The sequence below is a fragment of the Austrofundulus limnaeus genome, unplaced genomic scaffold (assembly GCF_001266775.1).
Source record: "Austrofundulus limnaeus strain Quisiro unplaced genomic scaffold, Austrofundulus_limnaeus-1.0 Scaffold131, whole genome shotgun sequence".
NCBI lineage: Eukaryota > Metazoa > Chordata > Actinopteri > Cyprinodontiformes > Rivulidae > Austrofundulus > Austrofundulus limnaeus.
The window spans coordinates 4,713-12,116 of NW_013952533.1; the positions used below are offsets into that span (position 1 = coordinate 4,713).

General features: G+C 34.3%; 1 protein-coding gene across 1 annotated transcript in view; it reads right to left on the reverse strand.

Moving 5' to 3' along the window:
• Positions 1-6,909, reverse strand: part of LOC106522517 (arachidonate 5-lipoxygenase) — a gene marked incomplete at its 3' end in the record, with an annotated part of 10,296 nt that extends 3,387 nt beyond the window's left edge. The window contains 1 exon segment of the mRNA XM_014015546.1: positions 6,837-6,909.
• Between the last annotated feature and the right edge of the window lie 495 nt (positions 6,910-7,404).

Consider the following 7,404-nt stretch of genomic DNA (forward strand, 5'->3'; position numbering starts at 1 on the left):
TAATTTTAACTGCTCGAGCAACAATTTGTACTATTTATTTAACTAATTTGTGCAATTTATTTTTTCAACAAACCCATTTTGATCATTCTCTTAAACATAAAGATTGATCTGACATTTTAACCTCACTCTCCAGATTGATCCATAAACGTATTCCTTGGATTGAAGTATTCTGTTCCTTCAAACTGGTTCTAAATATAGGTTTTACAAACATCGCTATCCCCTTGATAATAACATCTCTCTCTTTTAACAAAATTTAATTGCATGTTGGATGGTAATGTATTTTTATGAGCCGTATACATAACCGATAAAAATACTATATTCAACCAAATCATAGAACATCAATACCTTCAATTGATAAAATAATGTATTTGATGGGTGACTGATGTTTTCTAGTAATAATTCTTACAACACTTTTCTGTAAAACAAATAGGATTGGTAAATGTTTTACATGCTTTTCCCCAAACATCAATACAGTAGATCAAGTGTGGAACAATCATTGCGTTATGTAACATAAACAGAAATTTATCATTAAATAACTCCCTTACTTTGTACATTCCTGCAATAGATTTGGCTATTTTCATTCTTAACTTATGTCTCCATGTCAGTTTTTTATTGATGACTCCCAAAAACTTCACCTCACTGACTCTGCAAATCTCATCATCCTTGACTCTAAATGGAAAATCAATAGTTCTCTTTCTATTACTGAATATCGTATAATTAGTTTTATCCAAATTTAACAAAAGTTTATTAAGTTTAAACCAATTTTGTATTTTTACGAATTCTATTTGGATCGCCTGCTCTATATATTTAACCAAACAAATTCAACTGTTTTTTGATCAACAGCAGTCGTTATTTGTTCTATGAATTCCATAAGAGCCATTGATGTTGAATTATTTGCCCTAAATCTATAATGACTTCTACTTAGAATATTTTTTATCGATAAATTGATCCAATCTTGTCACAAATAATTTCTCTAAATTTTTTTTGAAAACTATGGTAACAAGGACATTGGTCTGTAATTGCTAAACACACATTTCTCACCATAAAGAGAACTTAACTTAGCTATCTTCATATTGTTTGGAAAGGCTCAATAACATATTTCATTACATCCTTTACAAACATCATGTCCWTATCCACCCAATCTTTTGAACTTTTGTCTGCAACATTTTTTTACAATACTCAGTATTTCTTCTTTGTTAGTTCCATCAAGAAAATACTGTTGGTACAACCCGTAACTGTATTATCTACTTTTGGTATTTTAGCTGCAAGACTTGGGCCAACATTCACAAAATAATGATTAAATCTATTTATCATTTCATTCTGATCATGATCATTGTCATCCTTCATAAAATATTGTGAAACGTCTGATTTTACTTTAGGATTTTTCCAGAACACTATTCATTACTCGCCATGTTGCTCTCATTTCACTTTTACTTTAGTTTAATAAATCACGGTAATATTCCTTATGTATTTTTATAATCCATACCAACTTATTTTTGTACCTCTTCTATTTCTCTTCTGATTCTTTTGTTCTCAATTTCAAGAAGCYTGAATACAAGTAATTTTTTGCAAGCATTTCTCAACCCTTTTGTCATCCATGGTTTGTTAACAATATTATATATTTTGTATAATTTTTTGCACACAATTCTTTTCATACAGAGCTCCTAAAATAGTCAAACACATTATATGCCTTGTTTACATCATCAACATACAGTACACCTGCCAGTTTTGTTTTGTTTAAATATCTTTTAATTTATCCAATGCTTTTTATGTTTATTATGTTTTTTCTTGATTGTAACTACTTTTGTATTGTGTTGATCATTTTTATAAATTGTAAAAACTGTAAGTGATCACTTAAGTCAGTCATTAAAATATCACCTATCACTTCTCCATTTGTTATATTTGTAAAAATGTTATCAATTATTGTAGCACTATGAGTTGTGATTCTTGCAGGTTTTGATATCAGTGGATAAAGATTTAAACTATACATTGAATTTATAAATATACTAATATTATTTGAGTCTGTTTTATTAAAGTCTCCACACAAAAAAGTGTTTTGTTAGAACTCCTTTCCAATAGCTCCAAGTTATTATGTTTTTAGAATTCTTATTATTTCAGTTGTTATTATTTTCATAATATTATCCACAATCATTGACATTTTATTATTTAATTTACATTTTATATTTTTATTAATAAATAGAGAAACTCCACCACCCCTTTTACTGCTTCTGTTCATGTGACATATTTCATACCCGTCAATATGAATATTATTTATGTTTTCAACAATGAGTCATGTCTGAAAGTGCTATTATAGTAAAAGTTCTGTTTAACAGTTTTAAATAGTRTGTTATTTTAGATAAATTTGCATTTATACTTCTGTTAATAATGTGAATAATAGAGAGACCACCTATTAACATCTTTAAATTGATCTTAATATTCACAGTCATTAATAACAGGAAAAATTAAAACAATAACATCATACATATTTTAGATTCTGAGTATTCATATGATGTCATATTTTAATGTATGTATCCATTTATCTGTATGTTTTATTAATTCATTTTGTATCAAGTTGTTTCAGTCATTTAATTTTGTAATTTTTCCCCTCCTGAACTCATCTAAAGCATTCTAAATCCTTTAATTATTTTATTTTAGCCTGAGACCCTTCCTTTACTCTGATCCAAATGTTTCCATTTCATGTCAAAGTTGCTACTATTCTTTTCTATTTTTTCAACAACCTTGCCTCACGACTCACAAGCAATGTTTCCATTTTTTTAGTTAAATGTTCATTAATGTAAACAGTTGTTCCCTTCAGTTTTCTTGCTTGCATTGCTAAATTATTTCTTGATTTCCTGCTAATGAATCTGATAACTACAGATGGTTTAAATTTATCTGATTTAGTAGGCAAGGTGTAACAGATGAAAATGTCCTCATGTTTGATGTCAATGTTGTTGTTTTTTTTTGTTTTGTTTTGGGTTTTTTTTGTTTTTTTTGTAAAAAAAAAAAGTCAATACTTGTTGCTCCAGAGTTTGCAGCTCTTCTTGTGGAGCATCTTCTGTGGTGTTTTCATTTGCTGCAACTCTTGCGTAGGTCTAGTGTTCATCTTCAAGTCGAGTAATTAACAAATCCTCTCATCTTGTGTATCATCTATTGTATCATCTGTATCATCTATCAGGTCATCTATTTTTTTTGTTCCAGTTCAGTTACCAGTCTCTTTATCTCTGTCACGTATTGCAACTTTCAACTGCTTCACTTCTTTAACCAGACCAATCAAAAGATTTTGCTGTGATGTCATTCTTGACAGTTTTGCACTCATAAAGTCCAGTGCTTTATTTAATTACTTCCACATTGTCTACAGAGTTATTTTCTCCTGAAACTAACCCTTTATTTAATTACTTCCACATTGTCTACAGAGTTATTTTCTCCTGAAACTAACTCTTTAGCCCTTGCTTGACTGCATGGCATGACTCACTCGGGCCTGGCTCGATGACAACTAGACCCAACAGCAGGTCCCCACTCCAGCTCTCTCCATTGCAAGCCAATATTCGAAGGCCACCAGGCAAGGCCGATGGCTGAAGCTCCCGCAGGCAGGGTTGACATCCATAGCTCAGTGGGCAGGGCTGATCCCAATCCAGGGCCAACATCCATAGCTCAGTGGGCAGGGCTGATCCCAATCCAGGGCCAACATCCATAGCTCCACGGGCAAGGCCAACGTCCGTGTTGGTGTCTTAAAATTGTATGAAAATAGGCATCCAACAATAGTGATCTTGAAATGTTTGGCCATAAGATCTAACACCTACAAGGTCTACAACTAAAGACCACTGCAAGCTCCATTTGAACGGTTTGGTTCTCATTGTCTCAGCTGCATGGCGAAAATTGTGTCATTTTGTTCACAGCTTTGAGTCTTCCACCCCTTCTTGTCGCAACTCACAGAGAGAACTTTGCAACCCCCTCTTGCATAAGAAATTGTTGTGCAACTGGTCAGAAATTCATGGGCGTGTTTGTTTATACTGAAAGTGCTAAAGTGATCTTGTCAAATTACTATACAAATGTGTTAAGCAGTTCTCCCTGATGATGCACACGAAAATGGGTTCAGATTGAATCATTTATGTGTGATTGATAGCCAATCATGTGCTGAGTGGYTGGAGCTAATGTGATATAATCAAACTAACACATTAATATGTTAAGCAGGTCTCCTTGATGATGCATACCAAATTTGGCGCAGATGTCTGATTTAGAGCCAATTGTGTGCAGAGTGGGCGGGGCTGAAAATATGTCATCAAACTGCTACACCAACATGTTGAGCAGGTCTCCCTGATGGTGCACACAAAATTTGGCGCAGGTGAGTGAGGGTTGGACCATGACTCCAAGCGACTTTTATAGGTCCTGAGACCAAATTTCATGATTCTAGGTTTAAGCATGGTTTGGGGCTGATTTTTAAAATAATTGTAGGGGGAGCTGTGGAGGAATAAGGCCACGTCCACCAAAAATTGAACTGCATTCCTGTAGTGGGGTGGACTTGGATCAACTACAGTGAATTTGGTTCAGATTGGCTGAAATATGTGGAATTTAGAGCCAAATGTTTGTCAATGACAGGATGTCTGATTTTGCCGCGTCTTTCACTAAAAGTCTTTGTGCTTAGAAACAAGTGAGATCCAGTTCTTATCTGTGTTCTGACACAATTTGTTGCTGATTATTAGGTCAAGAGGGTCAGAGATGGAGCCATCCAAGCCAAAAAAAGTCACTTCCTGTTGTCAGGGCTTTSATGATGTCATATGACCACATGGTATGGTTGGGCATCCAACATGGCTGACTCTTACCAAGTTTGGTGTATTTTAGCCTTTCTATGTTAAAGTTACAGTTGTCTGAATTTGTTACAGACGGATGGAGAGAATTTTAAAGTCCCCTGCCTCGGCAATGGGGGCCAATTAATTCAAACATGTCAACAACGGAGGACTTGGCCATCCAGCCTTACATGCTGGAGCCAGAGTCTGACCCAGTGCCAGAGGGAAAATTAAGACAAATTGTAGCTGGTAAGTCCAGACCTTATTTGGCAAGTTTGTCACAAATAATTTGACATAATAGTTAAGAAAATGAAATAGAAAATAAAGAAAATTGAACAGGTTGAATAATATGACCCCCTCAATAAATGAATATATTTACACAATACTAAGACTAAATTTAACGTTTCTACACTCCTTGAGACAACAAAATGCATTTAACAGCTAAAAATGRGGATTTTGCATATTTTCCCTTTAAACTGGTTGCTCAAGCTGTTGATGCCGAACCGTTTGCTGCTCTTTGCTTCTGACTTGTGAGAGCAATGTGATTCCTTTGGAATGGATTGTTGTTGTGTTTGAGAAAAGCAGTACACTTGCCCTTTATGTCAGCTTCAAACAAGCCTGTGTTCCTCTTTCTTTTCCAGCCATGCAGATTATAAAAACACAATCCCATATTCAATCTGAGATGAGACCAGAGGGAATGATTTGAATATCTTCACTAAGCAAATGAGTAAACCACATTCAGGCAAATGAGCTGCTAAATATACAGACAAATTCATTCAGGAGACAAAACCCAGACCAGGAACAGAAACCTGCAGACCAGGAACTCAGACCTGCTTATTTTAGTTTTTGCCTACTGTTTGGCTAATTTATGCTTTTAGATATTTACCTAATCTCACAGCTGATTGGCTAATTTTAGCTTAGATACCGCTTTGCCACTTTTTTAGATTGAATTTACTCATTTCAGCTTTTGGTTACTGATTAGCTTGCTTAAGCTTTTAACTATTCTTCTGCTTGTTTTAGCTTGTGTTCTGCTTGTTTTAGCTTGTGTTTTGATCGTTAGTGTCTGTTTTCACTGTTTCAACTTTCATTCTGCTTATTCCAACTTGTTCTGTTTGTTTTAACTTTAAACATTTCAGTTTGGCCTTTGTAAACAAACTTCAGCAGGCTTTCATTTCTCCTCATTCATAATACATTTTTCCAGATTTTTCAACGTATCTTTTTCTTTCATTTTGAAAATAAAGGGGTTGTTTTCACTTTTTGTCCCCCACTGCTGAGGCAGGGACTGAAATGCTCTCCGTCCATCCATCCGTCCTTTCATCCTATGAAATAATTTGAATAATGAAGGCTACAATGGGGGACATCAGCGATAGTTGGTGTCGACTTCTATCTTGTTTACTCTACTTTTCATAATAAACGTCATCATTTGTTTTGGTATTTTTGTAAAAAAAAGTCATTTAATGTATGTTAGTGAAACACAAGTTGTTCTCAGGTTAATTTTAATTATGGCACCTTTTGTTTGTTTCAGTTTAGATTTGTAAAACAAACACATTTATTTATTTATTTATTTATTTATTTATTTATTTATTTATTTATNGTATTGAACAGACATTCTGTAGAATGACATCCCGATGGGGGAACCTGTATTTCCAGATGAAAGTCAGCAGAGTGTAGGAGAACCATTCCACTCACTGAACAGAAAAGGGCCTAAATTCCTGAGCCCAACSGTTTAGCTCGATTTGAAGGACGGACATTAGTTACGTTTATAAAACAAAAGCTGGAAACTGAAATATGAAACTCAAAACAAATTCATGATTAAAGTTGAAGTTCATTCCTTAAACAAATGCATATCACTCACTGTCTTGATGAGAAATTATAAAGTTATAATCATTTCAGATGAAAGCCATGTAGTGTTTGTGTGTTGAAACACAACTTTCAGTTAAAAAATATAAAAATCTGGAAGCAAATAGTAAGACCTGACGATGATTCAAATGTGCAAAAATAATGAAAAGAGAAATGATGGCACTTAATCCTGACAGAAAAGAAAATGTTGACCTTGATCCAGTGTTGTTTCTGTGGAGTTCAGTCTCCAGGCCCACTTTGTCCTTTGTTGTCGKTTCAGCTCTCCTCCTCCTCTGTTTATGGATCTGAAGCCTTTTCAGGACTGCTGCAGTGACAGAGGCAGCATAGTGTTTCATAACACACCCTCTCTCATACTCTTACACCACAACTGACCAATCATTCTTTCTTCTATCTATTACACCTGCGGCAAAATGAGGATCAACGTGTTTTTTGACACAACGACCGCACGTCCACACAAAAAAGGAAATGATGTGACAGAAAAAGAAGTGAAGTAAATATCTGCTCTCATTATGTTACACAATACTCARACATAAGCAGAGCAACAGGAACCGCATGCTTTACTCAGTTTGACTCGTTTTTTAAATATATATCATTTTAATTATACGTTTAGATATAGCAAGTAAATMAACTGTATTTAGATCGCACTGAGCCAACCAAGATGCTCAAAGTGCTTTACAAAACAATCTGTGCCTTTAATTAATCATCTACACAAATACAGAACCACATCTCTACGAAGCTGTTCTGAATAAATCATTCTATA